Source organism: Budorcas taxicolor, chromosome 1, assembly GCF_023091745.1.
Source record: "Budorcas taxicolor isolate Tak-1 chromosome 1, Takin1.1, whole genome shotgun sequence".
Lineage (NCBI taxonomy): Eukaryota > Metazoa > Chordata > Mammalia > Artiodactyla > Bovidae > Budorcas > Budorcas taxicolor.
Genome location: NC_068910.1, coordinates 191,430,749 through 191,445,975, shown reverse-complemented (window position 1 = coordinate 191,445,975; position 15,227 = coordinate 191,430,749). Strand labels below are relative to the sequence as shown.

Here is a 15,227-nt window from a genome sequence, read left to right as displayed (position 1 = left end):
GAAGAGCTGATGAGTACATTTCTTTTGTCAAGAAGTTGATAATTATCCCTAGATTAGTTTCTGTCTAAAGTAATGGATAGTCAATAAAATTAAAATGTTGAAATGCTATAAAAATTTATATTTAGTTCTTTTTTGAGGATCACAAAAAAATGTTACTCTTCCATTGGCTTGACTGTGCTCATGTGAGTTTCTGCATGTTAATTGTTCTCGTAGAACACAACACTCACATACATGCACCTGTGGTGCAACTTCTTTATATCTTTTTTTTTTTTTTTAAATCACTAGGTCACAACTGAATCCCATTTTAGCTTCTTGGATGCTGTTACTAGAAATAGTAGCCTTATCCCATGTATGTATGACTTGTCCAAGTAGCCCTTAGTTCTGCCGCCATCTGGTTATGGCCTTTGCTTTACTTGCCATAGGAGACTCTCTTGGTCAGCTCAAAAGCCTCTAAAGATTCATGTCGCCATAGGGACCACTGGTCTATCCTAGGAGAGCTTTCTACCATATGTGCTTCAGAGTTTGGGCTGCTACTCGAGAAGGAGGCTGTGAGAAGCTTTGGGATCAGCACACGTTCACAACTGAAACCAGAAGTGGGCAAGGCAAACCACAGGAAGATCCTGCCTGCAACTTGGTGACGTCTCTCTATAACCCATGGACATTTCCTGGCAGTACCTTGCGAAACTTGTCTTTTCATGTACAGTAGTTTGTTCTAAACTGAGCTTCAGTCAGAGGTGATTAATATGATAGCAATATAGATAACTGTATGATAATTATTATGCACATGACTTGTGTAAAACACTCTATAATTACATTCTGTAGATTTTCACACCGAAGAGCTGCATCTTGCCTACTAGGACATTTTGAGGAGTTGCCATGGAATTCATGCTTTAACCTTGGCTTTCTGCCTTGTCAAGAATTGTTCAGGTATTAAAACCACCAAGCAGTTCTTGGCTCACCACCTGAACTGTGCTGGATTCTGGGAGTCTTTTGCCCACTCAAGCGCTTGCTCAGTGCTGTTACCTTGTTTGTATTTTCCTAGTAATTGCACAGTACCTTATTTCCATGATGGAGCAGGAGTGCAGTGTTCGTGACACTTTATTATTCTCTGTTTATTTAACTTCCAGGTCCCAGGTTAATATCATAACGGCCATTCTTAGGTCAAATCAGATTTCTGATAATAATTATGTAATGTGTTGATTTTTTAAGGTTGCCAGTCGAATAGGATTATAGAATCTCAGATGACTTTTTTTTTTAAGTAATTTTTCATTTACTGAGAGTGAGAAAAGCTGCTTGACAATCCAGTTCTCTGATCATGTTAATTTTATACACTGGAAAGCCCTGCTTACTAGATATTCCAGCAGTCTCCATATGCCTATTTGTGACTCATTCTCTGCGTGAATAATATCACAAGTATAAATGTCTATCTCTTCAGTCGTGCTTTTAAAGTGACAACTAAAGATGAGGGAAGTAATAGCTATGTAATATTTGTCTCTCTTCAGTAGTTCTTAGGTGAGCTTCCAAGGTGGCTCAGTCGTAAAAAATCCACCTGCCAATGCAGGAGACTTGGGTTCAATCCCAAGGTTGGGAATATCCCCTGGAGAAGGAAATGGCAATCCATCCAGTGTTCTTGCCTAGAGAATCCCATGGACAGAGGGGCCTGGCAGGCTACAGTCGATGGGGCTGCAAGAGTTGGACGTGGCTTAGCAACGAAACAACAGCAACAGTTCTTGGGCACCCCACCTCCTTGTTGGTTACTGTACACCTGGGGCAGTCTGACATACTCTGAAGAGGGTGACTGTGAAACCATTCATTCGAAAGGTCTTTTTTGGCAGTTTTTCTCTTCTGTTCTCCTTGGAAAGCTGTAAAGAGAAATGAATGAGAGAGCTCTTGTCTCAGATTTCTTTATTCTGTAGAAAATATTTATTAGATTAGGTACATAGAAATTGGTTGAATGGTAAATGAAAATGTAGCATGTTGAAAGCATGAATTTTCTGCTGCTTTTCTAGTAATCACCTAACCTCTCTGAGCTTCAGCTTCCTTTTGTATAAATTGGAAGTAGTAGTTTTTCTGATCTTACAGAGTGGTTATGAAAAGATTGGATGACTTGGCGTACTGCCTGGCACATTTTGCTCAGTTAAGTGCTGACTTTAACGTGAGTAGAAGTAATAATTGGTAAAGTTTATGTTCATAATTTTCTTGATGAACAATTAATATAAATGTATATCTAGTTCTTGTAGTGTTTATCAGGCTAAACTGGTCAAGGGTAGCAATATCTAAAAACATTTGAAATCAGTGTTGCCATGTGCTCTTTTTACAACTTTTCAGGATCTTAAAGTTAGGGGAACTTAGAAGATTAACTAGTTAAGGAGTTGCAAACTCTGGTCTACAGAGACCACCAGGCATAGTGAAGGAAAGCCAGGTGGGGATTGTTAGGATTTCAAGCGTATCTGTCTACAGTTTCCATTCAGAACCTCATTGCCAGGACTCTTGATTGTTAAAGAGAAACCAGAAATGTGGATTTATTTATTATTAACTCTTCCAGTTCTAGATGTTGGCTACATTTTTCCTAACACTGTACAAGCCAAATCTCTGGCTGGCTGACCCCCAATTTTTGCCCTCCCCCTCCATCTGAAAGAGTTCAGGCATCTCATTTTAGAGATTTGGAGCCTGAGATACAGAAAGGCCAGGTGTTTTTGCATCAGTTTCTTCCAGTAGAAATGTATTATTTCTGAAATAAAAGTTTCATTAAAAAAATAAGCTCCTCTGGTGTGTCCAGTTGTTAAATTACAGGTAATCTTTGGTCAGACCTAATAGCTTGAGTGAAGGGAATTGTGTACAGATGCTATTTCTTAGGAATCTGTAACCAGGGAAGGGCACTGCTAGTTACTGTTTACTGAGTGTTTATTTTGTTCTAGGCATTATGGTAAGTGCTTTACCTGAGCTGGGCTTCCCCGGTGGCTTAGCTGGTAAAGAATCCACCTGCAGTGCAGGAGGCCTGGGATCAATCCCTGGGTTGGGAAGATCCCCTGGAGAAAGGAATGGCTTCCCATTTCAGTATTCTGGCCTGGAGAATTCCATGGACTGTATAGTCCATGGGGTCACAAGGAGTTGGACACGACTTAGCGACTTTCACTTCACTTCACTTACCTCTGCTGATGGCCACGGTAGCCCTTGAAGCGTTATAATGACTTCTTTTTACACAGGAGGTTGAGCCTAGGACATGCAGAGTATTAAGTACAAAACTAACACTGAAACTCCTGTCTCCAAAATGAATTTAATCTGCTGTACTATGCCAGTACTGTAGATGTTTTCAGAATTATTTTCAACTTTTGTCTTACTGGTAAAGTTAAAATTAAACTTTATATGAAAATTGAAAGACCTTGTATGTTAACATTACATAGGATTGTCTTGAGACATCCCTGCAGTCCAGTGATTAGGACTCTGTGCTTCCACTGCAGGAGGCACAGGTTTGATTCCTGGTTGGGGAACTAAGATCTCATATCCAGCATGGTGTGGCCAAAAAGAAAAAAAATTGTATCTATAACTAGATGGTATAATAGTGTTTTTTCTAAGCTTGTGTACACCGAAACTTATGTTTTTAAGTGTACATTTGATTCCTTCACTCCATTTTTTGGTTGAGTACATAAATGATGTTTGCATATTTTTATATCTTCCCCCCATCTAAAGTTCTAATCCTCTGTTTAGGTTGATACTCCAGTTATTAGAACATCATATCCTGAATCTGGGCAAATTCTGGATTTTCCCTCTGTAGTATCTCTTCCATATTTCTTTTTCCTCCATTGCCCCTTTGTTACCTTAATTTAGGCCCTGTAACTGTCAGTGATTTTCCTGAAGCATGGATTTGATCGCACAGAAACTTGCAGTGACGCTGTTGCTTGCTGAATGAGATTAGAACTCCTTGGCTTGACATCACAGGCTCTGTGCAGTGCCACCTTCCTTTTACAGCTGCGTCCTTTCTACTCCCCTTTCATCTCTCTGCTTGAGTCAGTTTGTACTGTTAGCTGCTTTCTTCTTGAAGGTGCTCCTCCTGTTTCCACCTCCTGAGCTTGTTCCTGTTACGCCTTACCCCTCCGGTGTTATCCCTCTGTCCCCAATTTCTCTATTAAAAAAAAATTACTTGGAAGACGTTATTATGAAGATTAAGTGACGTACATGTGAAGTCCCTAAAAAACATCATCTGTGTGTGTGTGTAATGTAAGTATTTGATAAATGGAAACTATTATTATGATTCAGCTTTCCTCCCACTGCAGATAAGGCCCTTTGCAGTTTCTCTTGGGAGTTATTCGCATTCTGAACCTCTTTTATTTCTGTGCTTAAGGTATTCTTTGCAATAGATTGGAGATCCTACAGGATCTCTTAGGATAGTTTCAGAAAGGATTAGCTGTCTGTTCCTCTAGGCACTTCTCTGTTCAGAAAGACATGAATAGCAATGGAAAGACTAGGCTTTGGAATTTGATTTTTGTCAATTCACTGTACTGTCAGTGTAACTATGATTTTTTTTCCAATTTAAGAGTAATGCTTATGTCAAAGGTCGTTGTACCAACCAAATGGGATATTTTAGAAAATGTTTAGTATTGTCTCGGAGCATGCAACTGCTTGAGAAATATTTGTCTTCTATTCTTACTTATCCCAGTAATGTCTCCCTCTAGGACACAGAAACACACATACAGACCTATAGATATAAATGGTGCACATAGTCCCTGCAAAACATACACATAAACACATATGTGCATACTTGCATTCATGCCCAGAAGCATATACACTGGAATCTCTCCCAGTACCTTGATACTTGGAATTCTAGTTCTAGGTAAAATTATATGGTAGGATCTGGATTTATACCCTTTGACCTTTGTATAGAATCATTGATCTTGTACACATAGAGTTGGCCATCTTTCTATTTCTGTTAATCTAGGTTATCAGTTTTGATTTCCAGTAGTGTTTATCTTCTTGGTTTAAATTGTTTACTTTTTGCCAATGACTAAAAGCTGTGTTCTATAAAATGCTTACTTGGCTTCCCTTTTTCTTCAGATATTTATGCAGAAGTTACCTTGTGGGTGGAGCCTGCCTTGGCACCCTTCCCTCTGCCATTTCATGTGGTACCTGTTCCTTCTTAATACTAACATACCATTTTATTTATTTTTTATCTGTCCATCTTACTAGCTCAGTGTGGACACGGTGTTTGTGTGTTTCTTGCACTCATGTATCCGTACTATGCTAGTAGGCACTCAGTAAATGAATGTGTGCATCTCAGGAGTGTTTTGTTTATTTTCAGTATGATGTCTCTGTTTCAGCACTATGGAGATTTTGAAATTTAGTGCTTTCGGTAACTATACAGGAGACATTTTCTTTTTAAACCTTTGGAGCAACTGACATGGATCAGCTCATAGCAAACATAAAAAAGTTTATTTGCACTTTTATAATTTGTGATGTGGTGTTAGAACCTCTTCTTTGCTCATGCTAAAGTTATACACATTAGTAGATATTTCATTATCTGTTATAAGCTAAGCATGGTGCTAAAAATTGGTTTGGTCAGTTTATATTCAGCAAAGAGACATACAGCAGTCTCATTTGCTGGTTCCTTCTTAACTCTGCTAACGCAAAATGATGGAGAACTCTGAGGCTCAGTCGTCAAATCTCTTCTCTTTTTTCCATATTTACTGTTCTTGTAATCGTGGATAGTCTTATGGTTTGAGAAATACTATGTGCTTGCTAATGATTCTCAGGTTCTGTCTCTAGGCAGCACTTCCTTGCCTGCTACACATCTGCACTTGGATATTTAAAGGCATCTCAGACTTAGTATCCTCTCTTTCCCAACAAGGAGCTCTTTGCTCTGGAAGTGGCATCTCTCTTCATCCAGCTGCTCTGGCTGAAACTCTGTAAGAAGTGATCCTTGACCCCCTTTCCTCTTACACCCACCCACATCCCAAATATCAGTAATCCTGTTGGCTTTATCTTCAAATTATATGACCAGTTGGCCACTTCTTTGCATGCCAAGACTGCCTGTCTGGTCTAAGTTAACTGTAATCGAAATTATTACAACAGCCTCCTGTCCAGCTTCCGGCTTCCACCCTTTTCCTTCTGCTGATCCTTTAGAACAAAGTTAGATCATGCCATTCTTCTGCCCATAATCCTTCAATAGCTTCCCATCTCATTCAAGAAAGCCTAAGACTTTCCATTGGCCACAAGACCTTATTTAACCTGCTTCCTTCCCCACTCCTATCTCATCTCTTACTGTTTCCTCCTTCCTACCTTGTTTATTGTTTTACAGCCATACTGGCCCCCTTGCTGTTCCTTCATTATGCCAAATTATCCGCTGTCAGGGCCTTTGCATATTTTATTGTTTCTGCTTCTGTCTTTCCCTAGGTATCTGCATGACTCATTCCCTCATTGACCTCTTTCAGATATCTCGAGTATCTCCATATAAAGGCGTTCCTCGATTCCCTGTATAAAATAGCATTGCTGTCCTCCCTGTCTCTCCCCTCTGGGCCTGGCACTCCCCAAGTCTCTTCACCTTATTTTCTTCCATGGCAATAAATATTATATACTTGGGTAAGAGTTTATGATGTTTGTTTCCACTGTCTAGATTGTACAGTGGTTCCATGTGGGCAAAGACCTATATTTTTTATTCATTGTTATATTCCCAGTATTTAGAAAGGTGCCTGGCATCCTGTAGGGACTTAATAAATATTTGTTAAATGAAACAGAACTGGTGCAATACAATATGATCCTTATAGTTGAAGTACAGATACATTGCAGTAGGAAAGAGAGGAAAAGGTGACATGACTACGTAGGAGTTGAGGGAAAATTGTACAGAGATGCCTTAAGCAGAGCTTTGTGGGGAAAAAGATCAGGTGAGAGCATCCCATGCAGTGAAAATAGCATTGTAAACGTTCAGAGGCATGAGAGAATACAGTGTTTTCAAGGAACTAAAAGTGCAGTACTGCTGGAGCATAACTTGTGGGGCTATGATTAAATAGTAGATGGTGCCAGATCATGAAGCATTTTTATGCCAGATTGAGGAGTTTTAGATTTTATCCTGCAAGGCGGGCAGTGGTAGGTAGTGCGGAACCACTGAAGGCTTGAGCAGGAGTGGTACGTAACATATTTAAAAACAGGAACTAGCAAGAGTTTGAAGGACGGGGATCCAAGCTAAATATACCATTTTATTATATACTCTGTATTTGATGTTATAAGATTTCAGTGATGCAGGGAGACAATTACTATCACATGAATGGACAGGCGGCTATTTCATTTTATGGTTGGACAAAACCAGGGATGTGTCTGTCACGTGAAGGTGTTCTTGGCATACTTGCAGCCCATCTGTGAGGGAGAAGTTTTAAATGTCCGGTGGAGAATTAGTTCATCTCTAAAACCCTTGCTTTAAGAGAGAAGGTTTGTTTTTTTGTTTTAATTTGGTTAACAATTACGTTGTAAGGCATGTAGACTAGAAAAGCTCTTAAAGAGCTGTTGTTTAGTTGCTAAGCATGTCCTACTCTTTTGTGACCCCATGGACTGAATGTAGCCCACAAAACTCCTTCTGTCCATGGAATTTCCCAGGCAAGAATACTGGAGTGGGTAACCATTTTCTTCTCCAGGGAATCTGCCTGACCAGGGATCAAACTGTCATCTCCTGCATTAGCAGGCCAGTTCTTTACCACTGAGCCACCAGGGAAGCCCTCTTAAAGAGTACCAGTTACGAATTCAACAAGAAATGGTCTTGTTACAGAGTAAAAGATGTTGTGCTTGAAGGCCAGGCTCCTTTCTTCATAGAGGAACAGTTGTTTGTCAGTAATATGCCTCCTGTTAATTGATTCTTTGTTGAAGGAAATAGCGACACTTCTAAATGTAATCAGATCTATACTGTTTGCTGTGGGGCCAATAATACATCTGCCTTTATAGGACAAGTTCCTACCTTTGTATATGCACAAAATTTTTAAAATGAAGACTAAGCTAAAAACATCTACTTTCATTCAAATGCAGGTAAAAATTATTTCCATTACTTCAGCTGTCTTGCTCAAGTGTTGTATCTTAGCAATTTATTGAATGTCTTGAACACTTTACTCTTAATAGAGTGAAAATAGGATGTGTAGATTTAAGGATAAGATGGAGGTACACAAAATAGTGCACGTGGTTCAGATATTGAGAACTGGAGAGTTCCAAATTCATGGAGACATGATATTGTATTATCAAGTATGTTTTAAAAATCACATTTGTCTTCAAAGTTTTTATTTCGTATTAGGATATAGCTGATTAACAGTGTTGTGGTAGTTTTAGGTGAACAGCAAAGGGGCTGAGACATACATATACATGTATCCATTCTACCCTGAACGCCCCCTCCCATCCATGCTGGCACATAATACTGAGTATAGTTCCATGTGCTATAAAACAGGTCCTTGTTGGTTCCCCATTTTGAACATAGCAGTGTGTACATGACCTTCTCAAACCTCCCAGTTATCCCTTCTCCCCAGGCAACCATAAGTTCATTTTCTAAGTCTGTGAGTCTCTTTCTGTTTTGTAAATAAGTTCATTTGTATAATTTCTTTCTATTCCAAATATAAGGGATGTCATACGATATTTTCCCTTTTCTTTCTGACTGACTTCACTCAGTATGACACTGTCTGGGTCCATCCATGTTGCTGCAGATGGCACTTTTCATTCTTTTTAATGACGAGTAATATTCCACTGTATATGTGTACCACATCTTCTTTGTCCAGTCCTCTGTTGATGGACATTTAGGTTGCTTCCATGTCTTGACTGTTGTAAACAGTGATGGAATGAACATTGGGATGCGTGTATCCTTTCGGATCATGCTTTTGTCTGGATATATGCCCAGGAGTGGGATTGCGTATGGACATATGGTAGCTCTATTTTTGTTTTTTTAAGGAACCTCTCATATTGTTCTCCATAGTGGCTGTAGTCATTTACATTCCCACCAACAGTGTAGGAGGGTTTCCTTCTCTCCGCACCCTCTCCAGCATTTATTGTTTGTGGATTTTTTGCTGATAGCCATTCTGACTGGTGTGAGGTAATACCTCACACCAATTTGCACAAATCAAATGCAAATATTTGATTTGCATTTCTCTAATAACTAGCAATATTGAGCAGCTTTTCATGTGCCTATTGTCCATTTGTATGTCCTCTTTGGAGAAATGTGTCCAGGTTTTTTGCCCGTTTTTGAGTGGGCTGTTTGTTTTGATACTGTTAAGCATCATAAGCTGTTTGTAAATTTTGGAGACTAATTCCTTATCAATCACATCTTTTGCACATATTTCTCCCAGTCTGTGGGATGTCTTTTCGCTTTGTTTATTGTTGCCTTTGCTGTGCAAAAGCTTTTGAGCTTAAGTAGGTCCCATTTGTTTATTTTTGTTTTTATTTCCATTATTCTGGGAGATGGATTGAAAAAGATATTGCTGTGATTTATGTCAGAGAGTGTTCTGCCTATGTTTTTCTCAAGGAGTTTTATAGTGTCTGTGTAGGTCTTTAATCCATTTTGAGCTTATTTTTGTTCTAGTCCCATCACTTCATGGGAAATAGATGGGGAAACAGTGGAAATAGTGTCAGACTTTATTTTTGGGGGGCTCCAGAATCACTGCAGATGGTGACTGGAGCCATGAAATTAAAAGATGCTTACTCCTTGGAAAGAAAGTTATGACCAACCTAGATAGCATATTCAAAAGCAGAGACATTACTTTGCCAACAAAGGTCCGTCTAGTCAGGGCTATGGTTTTTCCAGTAGTCGTGTATGGATGTGAGAGTTGGACTGTGACGAAGGCTGAGCGCTGAAGAATTGATGCTTTTGAACTGTGGTGTCGGAGAGGACTGTTGAGAGTCCCTTGGACTGCAAAGAAATCCAACTAGTCCATTCTAAAGGAGATCAGCCCTGGTGTTCTTTGGAAGGAATGATGCTAAAGCTGAAACTCCAGTACTTTGGCCACCTCATGGGAAGAGTTGACTCATTGGAAAAGACTCTGATGCTGGGAGGGATTGGGGGCAGGAGGAGAATGGGATGACAGAGGATGAGATGGCTGGATGGCATCACTGATTCTATGGATGTGAGCTTGAGTGAACTCCAGGAGTTGGTGATGGACAGGGAGGCCTGGCGTGCTGCGATTCATGGGGTCGCAAGGAGTCGGACACGACTGAGCGACTGAACTGTATAGAGATAAGGAATGATTTAATTTTACTTTTTTACATTTGGCTGTCCAGTTTTCCCAGCACCATTTGTTGAAGAGACTGTCTTTCCAACATTGGGTAGTCTTGCCTCCTTTGTCAGAGATTAATTGGTGGTAGGTGCATGGGCTTATTTCTGGGTTTTTGTCCAGTTCCACTGATATATATTTCTATTTTTGTGTTAGTACATACTGTTTAAAAACCACATCTAAATGCTACAATAGGAAATGCAGAAGTGTTCTCTGAAAGCAGATAGTAACAACCATGCAGAGAGTCAGGATCTATCCTTCTCCCTTTTCAAGTTGACACTTTCACCTTTTGGGTGTGCTGTGCTGTTCAACTCACTGTCTAATGGAACACAAAAGTCGTTGTCAGTGAAATATTACTTTATAATTTCTGAGTCCATGTTTGATCCAGATAGTCACATCTATTAATAGCTGAAAGATTTACCAAGCTCTGATGACCAGTAATATGAAATGGGATTTTTAGATTTGTTAGAAAAGGTAGAAAGGATAAGAAAAGAAGCTAGTCAGGATTAGGTTACAGAATCAACTCTAGCTAGTGTAAGCAGAAAGAGATTTAATAAAAGATTTTAAGTGACTTACATAGAATTGTTGGAAAGACTGAAGGAACAGACTTTAGTAAAACTTTTAAGTGCTCAGTCGCTTTAGTTGTGTCCTGACTCTTTGCGACCCTAAGGACTGTAGCCCGCCAGGCTCCTCTGTCCATGGGACTCTCCAGCAAGAATAGTGGAGTGGGTTGCCATTTCCTTCTCCAGGGGATCTTCCTAACCCAGGGATTGAACCCATATCTCTTACGTCTCCTGCATTGGCAAGTAGGTTCTTTACCATGGGCACCATCTGGGAAGCCCTTAAACTTTCAAAAACAATATTCAGAAGCCACATTGCATTGGGGCCATGAAGGGGGTTACCACCTCTTTTAGAATCAGAAAGGTGCCTGAAAAATTAGGAAATTGTAACTTTTAGCTGCTAGTCTTTAGAACCTTGTCACCTGTGCCATGATCAGAAATCTGCCACTGTTAGGAAACAGCCGGCGACAAGTAAACGGTTGTCACTGCTGCTGGCTCATGCTGCTGCTGTCACGCACACGACTTGTGTGACAGAATGGATACTGTGTGTCCTTCCTGATATCTGTGAAACCTGTGACTGGATACCAGGACTGCAGCAAGTGCTGCTATAGAAAACCTGGGCATCTCCATGACAGTGCTTACTAGTAGAAGCAACCTAAATGCCACCTCCATTCTCTTTTGTCCTCCAAATTTCCAGAGTGCATCTAATTGGTGGAATTTAAATCACAGCCACAACCCTAACTGCACGAGAGGCTGGGAAATGTAGTTTTTAGCTTTCTAGTCTCTGCAGTACAGGAAGTCATACTGACCCACCATATCTACCACAGATACAGACCCTGATTTTCCTGAAGGCCAGCCATCACCACGTAGGCTGCAGATAAATTGAGAAAGATTGCAAGTAATACCATGAAATAATGTTGAGAAGCTTATAAGTGTTTGTATTTTAGTATATTTTTATTGTTTTATAAGGAAACATTAAAAAATAGCTGAAATTGGTTCTCCACCTGTATGATGAATTTAATGGTCTGTGTATGCCCAAAGTTTCCTGACATTACCACAGAGGTGGCTCCATGGTAAAGAATCTGCCTGCCAATGTGGGAGTTGTGGGTTCGATCCCTGGGTCAAGAAGATCCCCTGGGGAAGGAAATGGCACCCCACTCTAGTATTCTTGCCTGGGAACTCCCATGGACAGAGGAGCCTGGCAGGCTACAGTTCATGGGGTCGCAAAGAGTTGGACCCAACTGAGCGACTGAACACACACATCCACACACACAGTATTATTAATAGAGCTTCCCAGGTGGCTCAGTGGCAAAGAGTCGGACATGATTTAGTGACTAAACAACAACAAATATTATTAGTGTTCTTGGGAGTTACAGTAAAGAAATAGGTTCAGAAGCCAAATTGCAGATTCAGGCTGTGAGTAGGAGGGGAAGAATTGGAGCAGAGATTATAGAATAAGTTTTCCAGACGCTTGCCTTTTAAGGAGCAGTAGTTTTTTGTTTGTTTATTTTTCGACCAATGCACTTATTTATATACAATAATTTACTAGAACCAGTGAGACCCTATGAAAATATCATATGTAGGACAAGTATAATCTTCTCAATTCCTCATTTCTTTGTGTGTAGCTTAATATAAAGAGTGTGCTGTTAAAATAATCTTTTTGTTTAGAGATATATGGAGTGCAGCATAATTTTTGTGAATTCTCTAAACATTAATTACTACACTTTCGATTTTTTAAAATAATTTGGCAATTAATTATTTTGATTAATGCCAGTTACTGCTGTAGTTTGGAGGTACAGTTTAAAGACTCGAAAGTTGACTTAACATATTAGCATGGTCGATTGGTGATCTAGCATTGATTAGATGATTTTACTTTATTTTGAACAGCAGGGACAGATATTCAAAGATTATGACAACTTTTCTATGAAGTGATGTTGAGCGCATTTTATATTTTATATATTCTGTAGAATTTGAATTTTTACTTATTCCGAGTAAATATCTAATACTGTCACTTTCATTGGATTCTGCAGAGAAAATAATCCCGTTTCCTTCTTACAAAGATGGGTGGCGGAATGTGTGTACATTTATACAGTGTAGTTTCTCAAGTTGCGCCGGTGTGAATGAAATAGCAACATGTTCAAGGGCAATGATTTAGTATTCCAGATTCCCTCATTAGATATGGAGCATGTTTATTATGATTTTAATTCCAAATTTGTTTACATTGCAAGCCCTTTATGGTGACCTAGGTGGATTTTCTGCTAAAAAAAAAAAAAAAACCCTCAAACTCTCCGGATTGTACAGAGGGGAGGCAAAAAAGGAAAGACTTAAAGGAGAAGGTCAAAAATAATGAAAATGAAATTGTTGGGCAGTGTGCTAGAGTGAGAGGGAGGAAACGGGGATGAGAGAACACAGTCGAGGGATGAGCTGTGGATAATAGGGACAGACATGTAATCTTTTGAGGAAGAGGAGAATGGATGGATACAAATTCAGGTATACATTATTTTTGCTTTTTAGGAAACTAGTGAATTTGTAAAGGCCAACCCATTTTGGGCAATTTAGGGGTCTTTTAAAAGATTAGATTCCTTTATTTTGACTTGAAATGAATATGTTTATTCTGTGACATGGTAACTTGATTTTTTTTCTAATCTCTCAGTGATGAACTAAATAACAGTATCTTACTGATGCTCCTCCATTGATTTTTCTAATTTTACTCAATTTTACTTTTAATTTTTGAGAAGTATGTTTTATTCAGTGGACTTACTCAGGACTTAAGCAGGAGAGACAACCTCCCAGATGGCTCTGAGGGACTTTTCCCTGATTTTTCTAATTTTAATTAAAAATCGTTTGTGTATTGAGTTTTTCACAGGTACTTAAGTTTCTGATAGACTTCTTTAAAATAAATTGGTTCAAATGGCCTTTGGTTTTAAAGTTGGTAAGCAGAAAGAGACCTGAGTTTATCCAGCCCAGACTTTTGTCAGGAAAACTTGTTCTTCCCAGGTTTATCTGAAGGCATTTGGCCACTTAGTACCAAAGGTAATACGGAAAGCTTAGTTTCATGATTCTCAGGGAAATGCTCTTTCCCTAATGCCTACCACCTTTTTTCCTAATTTAGTACAGTGGTGTCTGATTTCAGCACCCGCTTCTCACAAGAACTTCAAAACTAGTCTTACTTGATTCTTTAATATTCATTCAGCACATATTTCTCAATAGTTGACAGTCACTATTTGAGATCCTGAAATGAGGTAGCTAAGAACTCCCTAAGAATGAGGGAATCAGATATAAAAATGAAGAGTTTCAGATAGTTGTAAATGCTATCAAGAAAACAGAGAAATAGAATACAATAGATAGCAGGAAAATCCCATGGACGGAGGAACCTGGTAGGCTGCAGTCCATGGGGTCGCTAAGACTCGGAGACGGCTGAGCGACTTCACTTTCACTTTTCACTTTTCATGCATTGGAGAAGGAAATCACTCCAGTGTTCTTGCCTGGAGAATCCCAGGGATGGTGGAGCCTGGTGGGCTGCCGTCTAAGGGATCGCACCGAGTCAGACACGACTGAAGCGACTTAGCAGCAGCAGCAGCAGCAGCAGCAGCAGCAGCAGCAGCAGCAGCAGCAGGATTATTTATTGTAGATAGAATAGTACGGACGGGTTTCTCTGAGGAAGTGGCATTTGCGCGGAGACCTGAATGAGAGGAAGAGACAGCCATATGAAGATGGGTTGGAGGACTCCAGACAGAGGTCCTAAGCTTGAACAAGTTTGACATGGTTGATGAATGGAAAGAGGGTGAACACTGGGGAGAGTGGGAGGAGAAGAGGTCAAAGAGAGGACAGTTGAGTGGGGCTGGATAGACCAAGAGAATTTAGAAATGGATTGACTTCTGTTCTCTGTTTAGTTGCTCAGGAAGAATCTGAGTCTGATTCTTTGTGACCCTGTCCACAAGATTTTTCAGGCAAGAATACTGGTGTGGGTTGCCGTTTCCTCCTCCAGGGGATCTTCCCAATTCAGGGAGCAAACCTGCGTCTCCTGAATTCCTGGTGGATTCTTTACCCTCTGAGCCACTGGGAAGCCCCGGTGAAGTCAGATGGTATTGGAGTAGGGGAGTGATTGATCTGAATATTGTGTTTAAAAGATCACACTCCTTGCTGAAGAGTGAATTGTAGGATTATACTGATGAAGGCAAGGAGAAGTGGTTTCATTTGGAATTTATTATGGAGTTCTGCTGGATTTACTGATGGACTGGATGTGGGAGTGGGAAGTATGGGGAGCAGGTGAGAGAAAGAGAGGAAGATGGTGGTAGACTGGGGAAAACTGGGTTTTAGGGGAGGAAGTCAGATGGTTTGTTTGGGACTTACAAAATTTGAGAACTCTACTGGATATTCGAAGAGGCAGTTAAATATTCACGTCTAGTGTTGAGGAGGAGAAATCAGGCCTGGAAATGACCTC

The 15,227-nt window shown here is 39.9% G+C and overlaps 1 protein-coding gene across 1 annotated transcript in view; it reads left to right on the top strand.

Moving 5' to 3' along the window:
• The window catches only part of RASA2 (RAS p21 protein activator 2), a 121,439-nt gene that overhangs the window by 11,171 nt on the left and 95,041 nt on the right, over nucleotides 1–15,227 (top strand). The gene's annotated exons all lie outside the window — the stretch shown is intronic.